General features: G+C 42.4%; 1 long non-coding RNA gene across 2 annotated transcripts in view; it reads left to right on the top strand.

The window, feature by feature from the left end:
• LOC146866431 (uncharacterized) overlaps positions 1 to 14,855 on the top strand; it is a 43,545-nt gene extending 28,690 nt beyond the window's left edge. The window contains exon 4 of one of the 2 annotated variants that reach the window (XR_014976806.1): positions 13,842 to 14,855. This is a non-coding gene — a long non-coding RNA (uncharacterized LOC146866431). Of the gene's footprint in view, positions 1 to 7,534; positions 8,316 to 13,841 lie in introns of those variants that run through there. The other variant, XR_014976805.1, reaches the window with a different exon arrangement.
• Positions 14,856 to 21,008: the final 6,153 nt, after the last annotated feature.

The raw sequence follows: 21,008 nt of genomic DNA, 5'->3' as shown, positions 1-21,008 counted from the left end.
TGGTCTGGGCAATTAAGACTTGCCTGGCACAACAGTTACTCCATCTCGTGCAGTCAAAGTCAACTAGAAATGCGCGCCGTCTAAAGATGCCACCAAGCCCTAATTGGCGTGCTCATTAACAGCTCTCTGTGCACGCTCCAGCACCAGATGCACCTTAAAGGGAAGGCTTGTTTTGCCGCAGACTGAACGTTTCCTTAACTTCAGGCTGCATGAGCTAAAAATATCCTGCGGGCACTAGAGACGCGCTGCAGGCAGGATCATTAAGAATCTGCTGTGTGAAGAATGGCTGTCCCTTGCATTGTGCAGTCGTCCCTGTATCTATCACGTGACACCAAGAGACAGAGAGAGAGAGAGAGATTTACAACATCTGACGTCTGCTTTTGAAAAAGAGCTGCAATCATCAAAGAAAAGCAAGCGAGGCCTTTTTATCTTTACACGCGTTGCAAAGTCATGTTGAGACAACTGAAAACAAGCATTGGCATAGCCAATAGGTCTCGCTTTTGGGACCTTATAAGTGTTTAGCCATGCAACAGTTGATGTTGTTGCACCAAGGATATTGTGCTGCATAACTAAATACTTATAAGATTCCAAAAGCGAGACCTATTGGCTATGCCAATGCTTGTTAATTGCTTGGACTTGGGGCCATGATTCGCCCACAATGCCACTGATAGCCAACCATTTGTTTGTCATTTGGTACCATATGTTGATGCTGTATATGTTTCCTACATGGCCGAAGAACAAACTTTTGCCCATATCAAGAGCACAGAGAGCCACTGCAATGGTTGGCTGTGTAATGCATCAATCATATCTTCTTTGGTGCTGGTGCTTCTCGAGCAGGCAATAATAGGCAATAAGAACACCATTTGTGGTGAATATATACATTATGTCCACATTACATTTCCTTCCAGATGAATCTTGATCCATTTTAAAGCAAGGTCTGCTTGACTGTGACAAAGGCGAGTGCACTCCCTGCACAAACTCATACTTGCTCAAACTTAGTGAGACCACATACCACAAGTAATTTCAAAGTTAAATGTACCAGACAAGGCCTCCAATTCTGAGTTAGGTCAGGCAAAATTACAGCGTGGAGTTTTACTCTGCATGAATCAAAGTGGTTTGGTTTTTAACATCCTTTTTAGGCCGAGCCTGGGCAGCATATGTGCTGATCTGAGAGCCATGCTGTATTGGAGTATGTTCTTGAAGCCCCGCCCACTCTCCGCCCATATTTGTAATTGGCTTGTGTCATTGTCCTTCATAAATGCTGGCTCCTGATTCGTTATTAGGCTTGTTAGTCCTTCCACAGTACCGCCTGTGGACTGGCTTTTTTACTTTGGTTGTTACACGGTACGTCTTGTTTAGTCTGTAAGCACTATTTTCTTTAATGAGTTTCTCTTACTTCAAGATGGTCAAGCATTTGGAATGCAATAGGTCTCGATTTTGCGTGAGTTTCCGCAATTGGCATTGCAAATGACAATGCATTTTATTTATGTTTTAAAAATCAAAACATAAATAAAAGGCATTTTCATTTTGAATGCCAATAGCTCAAACTCGCATAAATGCGAGACCTATTGCACTGCAGGTGCTTGTTTTTAGAGCTTAGAAGAACCATATGTGACTTTTCTGGTCATTAATTCAAGTTTGAAGAATTTAAAGAACTGGTTGCATAAGCAGCCTAGCCTCAGTCCTCAGTTTTTTGTTTTTTTTTGGGATTAGGGAGCATACACTTCTCACCCTGCAAGAAATAACATTCTCCTTCCCTGCTGCTCCCAGACTGCTCCCTCGCCCTCACCAAACTCACTGTTCAGAGCCAGTGGTAAATGTATGTGCTAAAACCCCATGCAATTGGGAATTCTGTGTGGTTTTACAGCCGGAAAAATCAGTGACACACTAGAGCTCCCCATTCTGTGGGTTCTACTCATAATTGCATGGTACTGGCGAGGATTTAAATGCAACGCTTGAATTTGCCGTAGTACAGTGCAGATTTGAATCAAACCAAGGGGGAATTTGGCTTTACATTTCAGACTACTTTCATCATCTACCTTTGGTTGGATTCAGAAAGATGGCTGACCAAAGACCTGACTGAATATTTTATCTCCTAAATGTCTCATTCAACACACATGTATCTATGACACTTTTGGAAACGGCTGAGTTAGCTTTTTTGCCTGTCAATATTTATTAATTGCTAGACGTCTCTGGGGTGCTATAGACTTCATTTGCCCCACAAGGCCTACGTGACTTAGTGAAATACGCTGCGGCAAGCTCAGCGAAATCAATACTGTTTGACTGCGCGCGACCCACTACAGTTATGGCGCGCTGCCAAATGTGGTGATGAAATAGTACAGTAATGTATCACCAGACACTAGCTGACGTGCCCCTTCACGTTTTGCGTCACGGCAGTCACGTACCAGTACTAGTACATGCTGCTTATCGATGACACTCCAGGATACACAGACTTCACCAGCAAGAGTTTAAATCTGCTCTGTTATTTTTCCATCTGATCATACACCCCAATTATTTTACAAATGATATTTTGACTATTGTATGAATGTGTAGAGCACAAAAATGCACACGTGAGCAGGTCTAGAAAAATGATGGCTAAGATGCAGGATTCCCGTTGGTGGGACCTGGCAGAACCACTAACCTTTCAAGCACTGAACATTACTACCAACCTTGCTGTACGTGGTTGTCCTCAAAGTTAAATATCAGGCAAGCCTGCCATTGGTGGAAGAAATTATTTAAAAAATTGTCTTTGATTTACAAACCATGTTGGAACTGCATCCTTACAATGCGTTTAAAAGTTGCTGCAGAAATGTTCTCACTTCGAAATGGCACGCAGAAAAATGTACCGGCATTATAATGCAAAATACATCTTTCTAATGTATCACCAGGACACGCAATATTCATTAATAATATAAAAATGTAGGGAAAAAATGTACTTAAAACCTTAGTATATAGAACATATGTGTAACAATGTTTTATGCCAAGCTAATATTCTTAAGAATGTGTACCTTCAGTTAAGACCTCAAGGGCCTGTCTTTTTGACTCTTGCTTATAGCTTAATAGACATTTATCTAGAACGTTTGCCTAGCACCAGCATCTTGCTTGGGAATTTGCTGAGTCCTGTTAAGTGATTCACTCTGCTTCCTCACTCCATATGAGTTCGTTTACCTGAATACAATGAGACTTTCTGCTTGCTTTATTAAATAATGATTTAGACACATATATGTTTCATCAGAATATATTGATAGTTTGCTTTCGCTTTTCTAAACAGGTCTTGTACTCCTACTGAAACACATTGAGCATCCTTTAGCTTAGGTTCTCATGAGAACTTTCCTCCATGTAACAACCTTTGCATCAGGGTACTAATGTCCCAGCATAAGCGTGCACCGTGAGAACCGAGAGAAGAGACACCGGAAGCTGACGACACCATTGGATGGGAAAATATCATTAGATTAGAAGGATTAACGCCTAATAATGTTTGCTGCAATATTTCTCTAGTTCGTTTTTAGATGAAGCTTTGGAGGAGCCCGAATGCGGTGCTGATAGACCCATCATCCTTGCCCTGGGACTCTTCTACTGAAGAGTTGTGTTTGCTCTATTACCCACAGCTACTGCTAAAGGTTACTTACTTTACATACTTAAAATCTTTTTTTTATCAATGCTATTGCAGAAAACGTCTTATTATTGATGGTTGCTACCGGAACTGTTGGGAACTCGGCTGAGTTTCCAGGACGGCCCTTTATGGGAAGTCCTATTCTATGTCCTATTCTATGCTTACTTCGCTTTTTTCCGAAAGGAACTCCTTATGGGTTCTATTTAGATTAGGATAGATCCCTTAGTTATTTTAGTGACATTTTCCTTTATGGAACACATGTGTATTGATGTATGCTATCACTAATCAACGTCTTTATTGATTTCTGTAAATTGACTCATTTGAATAAAACTACAAAAAAACTAAACTAATCCTTTGAGATAAATAAATGTGTTGAAACCTCTCGAAACCTCTCACAACCAACGGAACCTCTAAAACGCTAATTGTCGAAGATATATGCCAAATGTATGTTTTGTTTTAGCTCCATTCATATCACGGTGGCAAATGTCCATTGACCTAGTTTAAAGCCCTCAGGATTTCCCAAAGACGAAGTCTGAAAGTTGGGTGTTAAAGTTTTGAAATCATATTTGGCTAATCCACGGCCTTCCCCACAGTTTCTGGTAGCAGAGATATGTTTCACACCCTGAATGGAGTCTTTTAAAACCAGTACCTAAGCTACTTTAAAATAATCCCCTGTTCTGGTGACTCAAATGGTGATCGCTCCGGTGGATGGGTTGGTGTGTGAAGCTGATTCACATGACTCTGCTATGGGGGTGGACTTCCTTGGCCGGGTGTCGTTGCTGTCAGGATTTCGACAGTGGCACGCAAAAGAATCTCCACTCTGTGAGATGTCATGCGAGGCAGGGTCCTAAAGTAATTTCAAAAGTTACAGACCAATTTTCAATGGCATTGTAATCAATTCTACAAATATTTTCATATGTGCCACATTCTAACTTCATAAATCTGCGATCTACATAATCTACCCAAGTTCAACCCCCTAGAAGGTAAATTATTAACGGGCGATCTAGGCACACACAAGATAAAACAGATTTATCAATCACTAATAACACACATCACCACCATACTGCCAGCCCTTAGACAGACATGGCTGAGGGATATACCCACACTAGACGAAGACAACTGGACTGAGGCCCCGGTATCCCCACGCCAAGCGGTGATACCATCTTGACTTCATCTCATCCAACTAAAACACTTGCATGGAGTCTATTTTACTAGACATCGCTTATGGGGCATGGGTGCCATTACTTCAGCAGTATGCCTCCGCTGTGGCGTGAGTGAGGGCACCTTCCTACATTCAGTGTGGGATTGTATGACCCTGACGGGCTTCTGGTGGGGTGAGGTGTGGTGTCATGCCTAGAGGAGGGTTTGTCCTGGGAGGTCCCGTTAAAACCTAAGATACTCCTGCTTCATAGTACTGAGGAGATAGGTGGTAATAGATATAAAAGGCACTTGTTATTTCTATGCCTCACCCTGACGAAGAGGGCTATCACTAAATTATGGAAGGATGCAATGCCACCCACAGTGTGAACCTGGAAGAAGGGAATGGATCATTGTATCGAGATAGAAGTTGCAGTATATCGAGGGTGGCGGTGTCCACAAAAACATACGAAGATTTGGCAGCAGTGGGCAGACTACAGGGGTTTGGTTCTTGCTCCAGCCCCCACTGTGGAATCCCTGCTTGATACAGAAATGCAACAATATAATGCCCAGCCACGAGGTCTCTATGAGACATATCTGGGTTGTGATACATAATGTTGTCACAACGATTTTGTGGATCATGGGATTGATTGTTATTTCGTATGACTGCATCACTGAGTATCGACAATGGGTTTATGATGCTTAATTTGTATGAGAGAGCCATATTGGTCTGGATATTATGACAAAAAACTCAATAAAGATTGTTGTGAAAAAAAAGAATAATCCCCAGTTCCAGTTTCCAGTGTCTAGATCCAGACAAAGTGGCGAAGTTGTTGCGGTTTGACGGTTGCGGTTTGAAGGTGTGAGTATTAATAGGGTGGAAATATTGTGGTTATGAGAGTATTGGTTGCATGTGTCTTTTCTTTTTCAGGTTGTGTGAGTGAGCAATAAGAAACGTTGAAAACATTTGTTGAAGAAGAGAAGTTGATTTCGGGCTCATTGGAGTTGAAAGATCCTAGGATAATCATGAATGTTTTAAGTTGTTTGCACGAAGAGTTGATGCGAAGTGTGAGGTGTCATCACTTCCATTGGTAACATTAGGAACAAGCTATTGTGGTTGATTATTCTTTGTTGATGTTAGTGGAACCTTATTGTGCAAACGGGGTAAGCTGCATTAATTGGCACGAGTTTTTACTGGTCAAGAAGTCACTTGGATGTGTGAAATTTTCTTAGTAAGGCAAATAAGTAGTAGTTAAAGAAGTATTTATGTGAGTTGTGATAAAGCAAAGATATTTTTTAAAGGAGGGTGAGTCGCTGCAAGAAGTGAGTTTGACGTCACAGTGTTTCGCGCCAGGATTGGACAGTTGGTTTACTGTTGTACTGCCATTGGTTGAGTAGGTTTTCTGTGCTGTGCTGTGCTGTGGTTGGACATTGTTGATTTGAGTTCTGCCTTTGGCAACAGATTGTCTGAATTGAAGCTGTCATTTAATAGCTGGACAGAATTTGACATATACGGAACTGAATAAAAACATTTGGATTTATTGGATACAAATTTCCAAATGTGATTGTCATCATGAAATCTTTAAAGGATTTAAAGAAATTTGTGAGAGATGTTCTTATTTCTGTTCGAAAAGGGGAGGAAGAGTCACCAGAGGGTACTCCCTCACACATTAGGACTACCGATCATGGATTGAGTACATGCTTGTGGTTAAAACATTGGGAGAGAATGTTGGAGGATGATGGTGCTTTACGTTTTCTCATGCATGGAACATTCAATACTAGGATTCTAGATAATCTGAAAGGAAAATTGTACAAGACGAAGCCACCACCTCGACCTATGCAATATGAGGCCTTTAATGCTTGAGAAAAGGTTGTGAGAGACAAAGAGAAAGAAAAGCATCAATCAAGGGCAGGAAGAGCAATGCAAAATTTTGGAAATGCTTTGTCGGAGGAAGAGTAGTGTAGATGGAAAAAGGGTATTATTGAAGGAACCAGATCATACCCTGATCTCAAATCAGAAAATACAAGGAAGGATAAAGAGAAGGATAAGCGAGAAGGAAATGAGTCAGATACTGATTTGGGAGATGAATTATTAGAACAAATGCTGTCTTCCCGACCACCACCTGAGAAATACACTGATGCAGAAAAGATAACTGCTAGTGTGAGTCAGATCACAGCAACAGCTCCAGTGGAATCAGATCTACTACCAATTGAACTACCCACACAGATTTTGAAAATTGCTCCAGCAATTGTGAGCTGACACATAGCTGTGGTTCCCATTGATACAGATCCAGTTGTGCCACAAGTGGTTCCTACTGCACTGATGGAGCAAGGACTCGTAGAAAAGAGACTTGATTGGAAGCAATCCTCTCAATTAACTTTAACCGTGTATTAACTACGTATTGTGTAAAACTATTACGCACTACATTTGACATAAAAGACAGAGAAGCTTGCCTATGTGTTTTACTAATAAGTAACTCAAGCGTAATTCTAAAATGGCTGCTAACGGAAAATCTTTATTGCGCATGGGTCAACTGCATCTACGTAGTATGATGAGCTGTCGCTTGGAGGGAATTTCTTGCGCCTGCGCAGACGCTATTAAGATGGCAGCTTGAGAACTCACATGCCTAGCGTCTGCTTTGCCAAAACTAAACCAAGCTATTTTACTAATGCTAATGCAGGGAAGGTAATAATGAATAAAGAGGGATAGAGTAGAGATAGGTGGTATACAGTGAAACCATTTATATTTGAAATTCACATTTGTCTTTCTGACTTTCCTGCTAGTACACATTTGGGCCTCTCGTACAAATCCAGAGTCCGTTAACCACCTGACCTACGCGCATGCTTAGTGGGAATGAGCCGGAAGAAGTGACGATATACTAGAACGCAGTCCAAGGACACAAGAGATACATACCCTGGGAGCAAGCATCGAGAACCTCTGGATGAATAGAAATACATGATAAAATAAACATTTGTGTCTAATAAGATGTGAATATGGGTGGTAATAAAAATTTTGAATAAGAAATTAAGGGGTGGGATCTTTGAACAACAGACTAATAGACTAAGATGAAAAATAGATGTGGTGTGATGATCTTCCCCCTTGCCTGTCCAATCAGAGTTAGTATTTTTACGATATTGAAACATTAATGGGTGGTACATGAATATCGAAGAGTATAATTGAGGTAGTCTTAGTTAGTCAGATGGAGACGGAGATTTGCTGAATGCTGCAGAGCTCGGGATGCTGTGTGAGTGATGAGAAATGCTGATGAAGAATCGAATGCAGAACCATTTACTTTAACTAATTAATTTAGAAGAAAATCGCGGACGAATCTTGAGGATGAAGAGAGTGTCAGAGAGGGGTGCTACGCAAGCGTCGGTGTTAGAGAGGTCATCTATCCTGTCCTGATTCCTGTCCTGAAGGCTTTTTTTCACCTGATCTTTCCCGGGGGACCCTTCCCAGTTCCTTGGCCAGGGGGTTGGTTTTAACACCATCCTAGGTAATTATACTTTCATAATTGTGCAGATGTGCTTTTCTCACTGTCCTCTCCTTTCAGAGCAAAGTCATTGTAGAAGCATGATATATTTGTTTGATTGATTGATTAATTGAATCTTCCTTCCTATGAGTGACGGAGACTGTACTGTACTTTGAAAGTGGTTCACATGAAATTAATTTAGATAAAGACTTAAAACTTTCCAGAGTCTGGTTATTTCATTGCAAAGAGAAATAATTTATGTCATTTCACCATCAATTAGTTCAACTAATGGTCCATGGACCATAGAAAAGAACTTTTTTATCAGTGAAAGATTAGTTGAGAACGAGAGGAGACTAATCTTGAAATGATAAAATCATAAAACTTTGACTCCAGCGGCTAGTACCAGGCTGAGTGTGTATGTGTGTTTATGGGCCCAGGTGAGTATATGGTATTGGAGTATCTGTTGCTGGTTCACGACTGGATCAGCACCACCCCAAATTCAGATAAGACCAGAAGTCTTAAAAACGCCAGTTGTTGGGACTGTACCAACAACTCAAAAAACACAGTTTTGTGGAGACGCCCACAAAATTCACAGGCTTTGGTAGATGGAGATGGGACTTTAGTCTTTTATGACTCCTTTGGCCCCAAATTGGCAATGGGGATAGAGGTCTTCCTGCCTGTATTGAAGAGATTACTATAGGAAGGAGGGTAGAAGCTACAGAGCCTCCAATAGAAGTAGATACTAAGAAAGATGTCACCCGGTTGAAAGTAGACCTTGTAGAGCTGATTTGGGGTTGTTTGGAATTTGACCATCTGGATCAATACCAGAGACATGAGTTAATCTATCTATGTAGAGAGATCACCCAGGCAGCTGCCATAATACATGATAACCTGGCTGAAGTAGAAAGGAAGTATGATGAGGATCTTACTAAGAACATGAATCTGCATCGCAGTTACAGGGTAGAGTTAGACGATGAGGCAATAGAGAACATGAGATTTTCGGGGATGCATCTGCACATTACAGAATTAGTTAAATGTATACGTCAATGGAATGATGTTAAAAAACTGGAACTAAGATGGGCAAAGAAGCAGGAAAAGAAAAAGAGGGAAGCAGAAGGCAGAGGTGAGTTAGGTGAGGCAGTTACCTATCCATTGAGGGAATTAGTCAGGGGGTGCTTATGTACATGTTGCCTGGAACAGATGTGATTTGACTGCATTTACTAACACTTTTCCAAAATTGAGATACAGCCCTGTGCAATGGTATGCACAAGAGGAGAGAATGTAAAGATTTTGCAAGTGTTGAGGAAAGATTTGGATACATTTCTTGACATTGTGTTTCCATCTGATTTGTGGGAAGAATGTAAGTTAGCAGTACAGTGGCCAAAAACAGAGCTGATGAGGGAAAGATAAACTGGCGCTATCTCCCATAGTGATGGAGAAATATGAGACTGTGATGACCTTTCTGAAAGGAAAGATACCTCCTAAAGACACTGATTAGTTAAAGATTAAAAGAACCACTCAAGAACTGAAGGAGACAGTTCACGAGTACTATGAAAGGTTGTTGCAGGTGTTTAAAAAGCACAGTGGGTGTGAATATCCTGAAGATCAGTATATGGAAATTACTGTGCCTCAGTTTGTTCCGGGTTTGAAACTTGAAATTAGTGCTCATATTGCACAATGGGTTATCTCCAGGCAGACCAAAACACTAGCTGAGATCCTGCGTTATGCAAAATATTGCAGTGATGACATGAAGCAGAGCAAAATGCAGGAGAAATTTATGTTTGCTCAGATGCGATTGACTCAGAACCCTTTATTTGAAGGAAATCCAGGAATGATGCAGGGAGTGGTTGCCACACAGGCATGGTTTACAACAAATCAGAATGAGGTCTGAATGCCCCATGGAAGAGGTATAGGTTATCCGCAGGTATGGGATCTGGAAAAGACATTCCTGGTTTGAAAATGTTTGCTGCTTGTCACATCTGTGACGTCTGTCATAGGGTGGGGCATTGAAAATGAGAATGTCGATTTAATCCTGAAAAAGACCTGCACTTTAATTCAAAATTCACAAGGTTTGACAGGTCAGATAATGCCAGGACAGCTAATTGAGACTCCCATGCAGAATCAAGCTCAAATGATACCTGCTGTACCTATGCAAATGCAGAATCCTAGCCTGAAACATTATCAGATGCCAAAATAGAATGCAAATAAATTCCAGAATGTGATGTCACAATTCCAGAATTAAAATCAAGATGTTTTGGGTCAGTTCTCATTATTTGAGACAGATGAGTTCATTTCCGAAAATTCCCAATGATGGTGCCTGAGAGAGGAAGAGGATTGAATACTTGGCGCAGTCTTAGAGGTAGACCAGCGTGGCCGCTATGTAGACGCAAATGTCTATGGTCACGATGTGTCCTTTTTGATTGAAACAGGAGCTACCTGATCCACAGTTAGAACAGTTGAAATTTCAGATTTACCTCTCTTGGGGAAAACAATTCAAGAAGTTGGGGTTACAAATAAGCAGATGTTAAATCCGATTTCAAAGAAATTCCTGTATAAATATGTTGTTTTGAAAAAAAACATCAGTTTGCGGTCTGTCATTCTAGCCGAGTACATCTGTTAGGAAGAGATCTGTTGTGCAAGTTAAATTGCACTATGTACTGCACACCAGATGGTGTTGGTTTCCAGACTCATGATGAAGATGTCGATTTTTACTGATGAGGCAAAATGCTGAAGTGGGAATGTCTCCTCTACTGACCATTTCTGAATTGTCCGAAGATCTCAGAGCAACTGTCTTGGTCTTACAGGAAAAGATATTGGATTACTAAAAGTTGTAGAACCAGTTCAGATAAAATTGAAGCCAAATGTTGTTTTTCCTAGAATATCATCCCATTATTAGTTTCCAGAAGTTACTGCAGGAATAGAGCCAGTGATTGAGGATCTGCATCAGAAAGGCATACTGAGGGAACTGATTGGGAGCCCGTGTAATTCGCCTATAACCGGGCTTCAAAAACCGAATGGCAAGTATAGGATAGTGCAAGATTTGAGGCAGATTAATGAATTGGCCTTGTTGTCCCATAGTACCAAATCCTCCAAAGTACTCTTCCAAATTCCTTGTATTGCAAAATGGTTTACTGTTATTGATTTGTGTCAGGCTTTCTTCTCTGTGCCTTTGCATGTAGATAGCTAGTACCTGTTCTCATTTGTCTTTCAGCAGAAGACAATCATGTGGTGTTGTGTCCCTCAAGTGTATACAGAGAGCCTAAAGAAAAATCTTGAGTCTTTCCATATGCCCTGTAAGTCTACTGTTGATCAATATATTGACGATCTGTTGATCGCCTCAGAGACTCATAATGCTTGTAAAAATGACACCATTGCATTATTGAATCACCTGGAAGAATATGGACACAAGGTGTCTCCAGGTAAACTTGCAGTACTGTCTAAAAGAAGTTCAGTATTTTGGACACAATATTATGAAAGGAGAAAAGAAGGTGTCATCAGAAAGAATGGAAGCTATATGGCAAATTAATCCACCAGGAACACAGAGAGAGAACAGAATGTTTTTGGGAATGGTCGGCTACTGTAGACAGTGGATACCAAACGTTTCATTCATGGCAAAGTCCCTACTCAGGTTGGCACATCAAGATGTGTCTGATCTGCATCCATGGGACACTGAATGCACAAAACCTTCCTAGAGCTGAATGATAAATTGTGCCGCGCCCGAAATCTCGTGATGCCAGATTATATAAAAGTTTACCTTGTTTTGTAGTAAGAGAGACAGGTGCACACTTTCAGTTGACACAAAAACATTCGAGAAATCCGAAGACCTGTGACCTATTTTTGATTACACTTGACCCCATAGCACCAGGACTTCCGGCTGCTTAAAGGTAGTTGCGGCGGTGAGTGTTAGCCAGGAAAAGAGTGAAAACATTGTGATGGAACACTCATTAGTCATTATGCTCCCACACGCAGTGGAATTGCTATTGACTAAAATGAAGACTCAGCATTTGACCCAAAATGTACTTATTCGATGTGAGCAGGTTCTTTTAGCCTCTGATCATGTTACAATAAAACGTTGTAATGTACTGAATATCTCTACTTTGATGCCTGTTGCTGAACAGAATGATACTTATGAAAAATGTGACCATGATTGCCTAATTGTCACTAAACTCTGCCCCAAGCCAAGAATTGATACTAAGGAAGTACCACGCAATGAGCCAAATCATATCCTTTGTATTGATAGCTCATGCCTGAGAGGAAACTATGGTACACTAGGAGCAGCATACAGTGTGTGTTCCATAAAGAATGTGATTGAATCTTCCTCGCTTCAATCTTTTTTCTCTGCACAATTTGCTGAGTTAATTTCCCTTACGAGAGCTTGCAGTTTGACTGCACAAATGAGAGTCACCATCCTTCCTGACAGCCGATATGGCTTCGGTGTGGTTCATGATTTTGGGCAGTTATGGGCACAGAGAAGGTTTCTCACGTCCACAAGTACGCCCATCTGGAAGGACCAAAATGTGAAGGACTTTCTTGAAGCCATTTAACTAACTACTGAAAATTGGTGTTGTTAAATGTTCAGGACATCAAATATGCAGTGGATACATTGCCATGGGCAACAGATACACTGACTCTGTAGCCAGGTACTGTGCACTGCTAGCATGCACATTCAATGGAGATTTCACAAATGAATCTGAGAGAGGAAGTGCCTTTGCAATAATGATGGAAATGACTGACACTTCGGAGGGACTAAAAGGGGTCAAAACACGGTGTCTGAGGCAGAGCAAAATGGGTGGATTATATCAGGCTGCACAAAGAACGCCAATTACATTTGGATGTCAACTGATGAAAGGCCAGTGTTGTCTGATAGCTTGTTGTTTCCAATGACCAGATACTACCACGGGTACACACTTTTAGGAATGGATGCAGTGGTGAGAGTTTTCAGACAAAGCTGGTTTAACCCTAGGTTTTGAATGATTGCAGAGGAAAATCACAGAAGATGCATCACATGCCAACAGCTGAATGTAGGAAGGAAAGCACATTAGAAGTACACACATAAAGAGAACATATGGCCTCTTTAACAGACTACAGATGGATTTTATCAAGATGCTTGTGCACATTGGGTTGATATATATCCTGGTGATCATCTGTGTATTCATAAAATAGGTGGATGCCTAACCAATAAGAAGAAATGACAGTCTCACCGTAGTTAAGCTGTTGTTGCGAGATCATACCAACATTTGGGATGCTGGTCCTTCTTGAGTCAGATAGAGGAACACCCTTTAATAACAAAGTGATGAACATGCTATGTGCTGCACAATAGATCGAACAGAAGCTACATTCTTGTTACAGACCAGAAGCGTCAGGCATAGTTGAACAAATGAACTGAACCATAAAGTCCAGATTGGCAAAAATGTGTGCCTCTACTGCATTGAAATGGCCTGATGCTTTACCCTTGGTGTTGATGAGTATCTGTAGTATTCCAGACAGGGCTATCTCCGCAGAAGAGTCTGATGGGGAGGACAATGTGACTGCCAGCTGCCCTAGTGAACATCACAGAAGATATGATTTTGGACTACTACAATATACTTTCTGATGTGGTTCATTCTGTCTCTCATCAGGTGTCGGCTGCTACACAAGACCCTCATGAAGAACAGTGCCATAACCTTGGTCCCAGTGACTGGGTCATGGTCAAGAAGCACATTGGGATGACTTGTTTTGAACCCAGGTGAAAAAAACCTTATCAAATAATACTGACAAAGACCTCTGCTGATCAATACGCTGGGATTACAAACTGGATGCATGCCTCACATACCAGGAGAGTGAGTAATATAGAGGAAGCTTCCTTAGTCTATGATCCTGAGAAAAAAGCACTAGTTGTCGCGACAACAGTGGACAGACCACCAAAGTCCTGTAGCACTAGCATCAGTTGGTGTACAAGCAGAAGTACCAGGAAACGGAAGGGGTAAAGATCAGTGAGTTGAAAGACAAGTACAAGTTCCAGACATTTCACAAAGTGGTATTGACATCTGAAGTGAAGAAGTGGCAGAAATTTAACTGCTATTTGAAATTATCTGTGAACTTAAACAGGGAGAAGAACAAGATCTTGGTGAAGGAACAAGCTCTGAGTCAAAAAGGATACATGGACAAACAGAGTGGCCAAGGAGCCTTGAAAAGAGTGACTAAAAAAGAAGAACACAAGTAGCACAGATTCCAGAAACAGTACCTGGAGAGATTGAGCCAGAAGACAAGAGCTCACTTGATCCAAATCATCAAGTTCTAATAAGGTCTAGAAGAGCTTGAGTACCTTGTTGGAGGTATTCTGCACCTGAATGGTCCTACTACGTGAATGCAGCATTGAATGTGACTTTGGAAGACATGTGGAATGTGAATCCCGAACTGTTGGAACCCCCTTGAAGGAAATAAAGACATTTTTATTTGAGGATTTTTTTTTTAATGAATTGAAAAAGTTAACCGAGTTTGGTGCAAATGAAGAAAGAACGGAGAATTGCCTATTAGTTGTTTATTATTTTAATCAATTGTTTTACAGAAGACTAACCTAGGTCCGAGAAGAAAGTTACAGAAGAGATAGGGATAACAATATAGAAGAACACAGAGTAGGGTTAAGGATTGTCTGTTAGGGAACTGCTTTAACAAAGAAGACATAGAAGAAAACAAATTGCTACTTGCAGCTTTGAAGAAAGTCATCTGCTAATACTTTACAGAAAATGAACAAACGTACTGACTCGAGAACGATATGTTTGCATTAGTAATACAAATAAATGTGTTATGTGTGTGATTTTCGTAACAGTAATAATTATTTTCTTTTGAACTCTTTTTATTGATTATATGCAAAATAAACAGAAAACACACCCACAGTGCATGGCTCCACTCCAAGAGGAGGAGAAATTCCTGTCATATGTCAGGGCGGTACATTGAAAACAAAGACGGATGAACTTAAACACCAGATGCATATAACAACTAGGGGACAAGAGCATATCAAAGCCAAATCATCAAGCTAGTTAAACATTGACTAGTACAGTTATACAAGTTTGGCTGGCAGTATCACATTTCCACAGTACAAAGAGCTCATTCATCACCCCTATCCACCAGAGCCCTCCTCCGAGCCAGAAACATCCTCAACTGTAAAATTATTGAGAAGATACTCCCACAACATAATCCCATCTGAGGCACCCTCATCAGTTTGTCCAATACGTATATGCATTTCCTCGACCACCTCACATTCAAGGAGATCCAGTTGCCACGAGGACACCAACAGTACCCGGGTACCCACCCATCCAATGGCCACTCACCTTTTTATGAATAACCGAGCAAGTTGGGCCAGCTTATAGGGAATCTTGCACCCCCTTGGTTTCCCACTACCTCCAAGAGGCATGCCAACAGACAGAGAGGAATGTTAATGTCTGCCGCCTCCTCTATTTTAGGCACCACAACTCTTCAGAACCTTTGATTCAAAGCGCATCCCCAGGCCAAATGTAAAAAGGAGGCCCCAGCACAACACAGCATGCACGGCGTGCTTCCCTCTTCGGATCTATAATGTTCAATTGCCTAGGGGTCACATAAGTGCGATGCAATACATTGAAATGAATTAATTTAAATCTATGGTTACAGGACACACTCCTCACCAACCCACAGGCATGCGTCCAGTCAGGATCCTTAGCGGGCTCCCCAAACTCATGTTCCCAGTCCCCCCGAGAAGTGCATCGGGCATTTACAATATCGGCCCAGATTGCCTTGTAAAATAAGGAGATGAGGTATCTTCCCTCTCCCCATCAAAGCAGTGCACCCACCATCTGGGAGGGCTGAGGAGTCGTGGGTAAACAAGCTCAGACCTCAAGTATAACACTCTCCAACTTGGCGATCTGAGGGAAGTGGCCCGGCCCCACCTCAAAGGTCTACTGGGCCTCCTGGAATGTAATGAAAACCTTCCCGGGTTACAGATACCCCACCTCATGGCAACCCCCGCCCTCCAGAGATCCATGAACATAGCCCCATCATTCGCCCTAAACTGAGCTAAGTCCCAGATACAAAGCTCCCTGTAAAAGGGGGCCCTGGGTAGCACTTTTCCTACCACTTTCTCCCATATCTCTGCAGTTTGCTGCACCAAGTATGGGATTGTGTGCTCAGACCAGCCCCCTTGCATCAGCAAACGTGCCAACAAACCGTTCTCCAGCATGTCAAGGAACGAAAATCGCTTTTCCCAATTATCCTGCTCCGCCAGCCACCTTACCACAAGCTAGAAGTTGCCCGCATAATAATAGTTTTGTACATCCGGTATAGCAAGACCCTTATCCTCAATATCCTGCTTGAGGACCACAAGCACCACTTTATTGTGCAACCCGGCCCATACCAGGGAAATTAGTAAACTATCTAGTTTACAAAAGAAGTGTGGTTGGAGCAGAAATAGCATTTTGGACCAGATAGAGTCACTGACAAGGGGAGTCTATTCCAAAAAGCTATGGAACCCTCAATGTCTGTCACGACTTTATTTTTGTTTAGATGCTGACACATGGCCCTGGTGTGAGCCACCCATATGCCCAGCGTTTCCCAGCAGAGGCAGAACCCGGGTAGCCAGGCTGAGGGCACCCCGATCAGATTGTCAAGAGGAACATTATTAACCTGAAAGCCTGAGACCCCACCAAAGGTTTTGAGAAGCTATCAGGGGGAGCGTGCATACACCAGTGCATCATCCGCATAGAGAGAGAGAATATGAGTGCCCCCCCCCACACTCAAATGCCCCATGGCTCCAATTCTTTACGCAGGAGAAGTGCCAATGGCAAAAGCAAACAGGAGCGGCAAGAGGGGACAATACTGCCTGGTGCCCCTCCCAGCCACCCACCCCTCAGAAAGGCTGCCTCCGATCTTAACACAAACCAATGGGCTGGTGTACAAGAGCTGCACCCTGCTACAAAAGGCAGGGCCAAACCCCATTACCCGGAGCACCATCATCAGAAATGGCCACTCCACAGTGTTGAATGCTTTTTCCAGATCCAGGAGGCCAATGCCAGCTCACGATCGTCATCGAAGGTTTAAGGCAGGAAACGCGTGAGCCTCCGAAGATTAATTAAAGCTGGTACTGCGAGCCGACATAAAGCTGCATTGGTCCTCATGCACCAAATCACAGATCACTCCCCCCAACCGCAATGCCAACAATTTGCATAATATTTTGCCATCTATGCTGAGCATCGTGAGGGGTCTGTATGAGAAAGGGTCAGCCGCGCGCCCCCAGGCTTAAGTAGGAGGCAGGCAATGCCCTCCCTCATAGCGTGTGGAAGTATCCCATTTACCCGTGCCTCCTGGAGTATCTCTAGCAATGTATCCCTGAGTGTGACGGAGTAGGTCAGTAGAAGTCCACAGGGAATACATCCCCACCTGGGGCCTTGGATCTATTGAGGGCCCAAATGGACACCCCCAATTCCTCTAAGGAGCTCTCACTCTTCGATTACTGCACAAGATCCAAAGCCAAGGTAGGCAACGCCACTCCAGACAAGAAAGTCTCAATAAGCCCCAGGGGACCTGCCTCACCTGCATGATGCAGCCCCTTCATGTGTTCCACGAAGACCTCTATGATGTCCTGGTGACAGGTCACCAGTTCACTGCTGCAGACATGAACATGAAGGATGGGAGGGACCTCCAGCTCCCACCGCAAGATCCATGCCAAGAGTGTACTGTATTTTTCCCCCTCCCCGTGAAGACTATAAGACCGGATTGTACACTTATCCAGGGAGTCTCAGGCCGACTGCACTTCTGCTGTGCTTAGAGCACCCCATTCATACCCTCTGCGAGATGACTTCGGAGTCCTGGAGATCTGACAAAGGACGCTCATGCACCCCCAGCGCAGCCTCCAATCGGCATTGTATGCTACAGATGGTTCCTATGTAGGCCCCGTGTAAGGCTACCTTAAGGGCATCCCAATCCATATCCCTAGAGGCGGTGGACCCCCAGGTAACATCCAAATAGTGGGTGAGGGATGCTGTCAGCGTGTCATGACACACAGAATCTGCCAAAAGGTCAGGAGGCATACACCAGCTGCGCACATGACCCGCATCTGAGCCCATCTGCAACTTGGTGCTTCTTCTACATTAATAGGCATTTTTTTCAGTAACAGAAGACCAGGCGTACCTTGCACGTTTACAGCTGCACAGAGCACACACTGTGATAGGGTGCACTGACGCAGTTTACACCCGGTGCACCATATTAAAGGGCCATTCCGGCGCATTCCGGCGCAGACCAGGGCATCACACCCTAGCTATAATATGGGCCCAGATTACCTAGATCTGCTGCGACAGTCCTAGGTGTTGGGCCTCTTTCTCAGAATTCACTTCTCTGCATATGAAATACATGTCTGCTTTCAAAGGATTCCATGAAATATATCTTCCCATTGTCACAACTCTTGTGTCACTGTAATGCAAAAATGGTCCAGCCAGACTCCAGTGCAGGGCAGGTGAATCACATTTGCCGGTTGTACAGCAAGTCATTCATTTGAATTCGATTGTTCTTAACTTGTGCCATTGCATTTTATGCATGCCTGAATTAACAGAACTGTAGTTTTTGTGTGATCTGCCCAGTTGGGTTGTCTGCTGACACTACCATTTAGCGCCTGCTTGGACTTGGCACCAGTGCTCATTAACCCTGGCTGGCTTACTGGGGACATCACTTCTCCACGTGGCTGAAAGAAGGCAGTCATCGTCTGATAGAGTGACCAGAAGTTGAAAACCAAAACCGGAACATTCCACAAACATAAAAGTAGGACTACTTTTTTGCTTCAATCGAGAGGCAGGAAGTTGCTTAAATGACAGGCCCACCACCATCACGGAAAAAACACATTGAGGCAAATTAGGTAAATTAAATGAAAATTCTCAGTACCTGTGTTAACTATGTTGTTTTCTGGAGAACGCTATTCATTCTGCACTGGAACACATGAAAACTTGACTTTCTCTTGTTTCCGTCGACCCTATAAATCTTGAGAAGTAATACTTCAGTGTATAATATATCATGATAATTATGCGACTCACTGCTTTTATCATAGCACACGATGGAAGCCTGATAATTCTGCATTTCCCGTTGCCTTGTTAGGGCATTGTGTTTTGTTTAATATTGATTTAATCCGGGGATTCCACTCACCAACTAATTCCTGAAACTCCCAAAACTTTTCAAAAGGATCAATGGCGGTTTATGTCATCTAATTTCCAATGGAGTGGTGCAATTTGCCTCACTGCTTCTTTCTTTCAGTGTTAAAAATAACGACAATCATTCCCTTCTAGGGGATTGTTCACCTTGAATTCGGCAATGTGTAATAATTGTTACATTTATCTTTGTGAAATGAGAATAGAGTAATTCGCAAAAAGTTAAAAAGGAGGGCTGGTTTCAAAATTATTACACAGAAAAGAACAAGAAGTCTTTCATATTTAAAGAACTGCAAACATGTCCCCTTTGCGAGTGCTCACGGGACACACTGTTAAAGTGAATGCTGAATACATTCCATCCTTCTGTAAATGTTACTTGTACTATTCTACTACATTACACAAACCAACCACTTCTGTAATAAAAAAGTATGTCTAATTGTATTTTAAGAAATTATCAGGAGCTGCTACAACTCGTTTTCACGTGACTTGATAGCTCCATGACAAGGAGACACCACTTTTTAGGCTGGGGCTTTCCACTCAGGCTTGTGACTACAATTTGATAGACATATATTACGACTACACATCCCACAATGCACTGATTTTATAAATAGAAAGCCCGGGACTGAAATCTTCTGTCCAAGTGATGTGGAAAACCAGGTTGTCATGTGACTCATGTCACAAGAGGTGACTTAGAGAGCACGCTCAGTGGTCAATTTAGGATCCAGCAGTTTCTATGGTGGTGCCACAGTTTACACTTTCACAGATGCACTTTAATAGCTCTGTGATGTGCCCAATGTAAACTTGAATGCTGCAGGTGTGCTCCCTTCTTTGTCCTAGATGGGAGGGAGCATTGCACGAAAAAGACTGCTGTATGAGGTGTGAGTCAAAGAATAAGAGCGGAGGGGGATCAGGAGATATTTTAAGGATGTATCTTTTGCGAGGGCATGTGATTGGCGTGAAGCGGTTATGAATGAATGAATGAATGAATGAATAAATGAATGAAGCACCATTTATATAGTGCACTGCTACTCAGCAGAGTGTCCCTTTGTTGTCAGGTATCGCCCCACTAAAACCTAGGTAACACTTAATTGCAGAATAGCCAGGTTTTTAGTTTTTTTTTCTGAATCCTATGTGGAGTGATTTATTCTACATGTATGATAGGCGATGAGATTGGTTTTTAACTGCTGTGTGGTTAATAGAGGTCATTTGCTTCTGACCTCCTGGGGTCTCCATACAACAGACCTTCAAACTGCAGACCAAACACTCCTTTCAGCACTTGATGCTTGGATGGGGAGGACAAGCATCCAGTGATGACTCGAGGAGGTGGTCCAAGCTAAAAACTCAGAACTCAACAGTGCACAGCAGTAACAGCCTATAAATCAATGTCCAGCCAGTGCTTTTACTTTCAAAAGCTAAAGTACTTCACTGCTCACATGACTAAATACTACACACAAAATCAGAAACAAATACAAAAGTACAGTGGGAACAATGGCTTGTAATATCTCCTAATGGGTCTGGCAACAACAACCAGGATGTAAATCACATGCCCAATAGATTCATCAGAAGAGGTTACTAACCCTGCTAATTCTGTCTGTTTCTGTTACCTATGAAATTTCCTGTGACACTCCATGCACCTGCAGA

The sequence above is a fragment of the Triturus cristatus genome, chromosome 2_1 (assembly GCF_964204655.1).
Source record: "Triturus cristatus chromosome 2_1, aTriCri1.1, whole genome shotgun sequence".
Classification (NCBI taxonomy): domain Eukaryota; kingdom Metazoa; phylum Chordata; class Amphibia; order Caudata; family Salamandridae; genus Triturus; species Triturus cristatus.
Note: the sequence above shows the minus strand (reverse complement) of the source record. Positions and strands in the feature narration are given on the sequence as shown.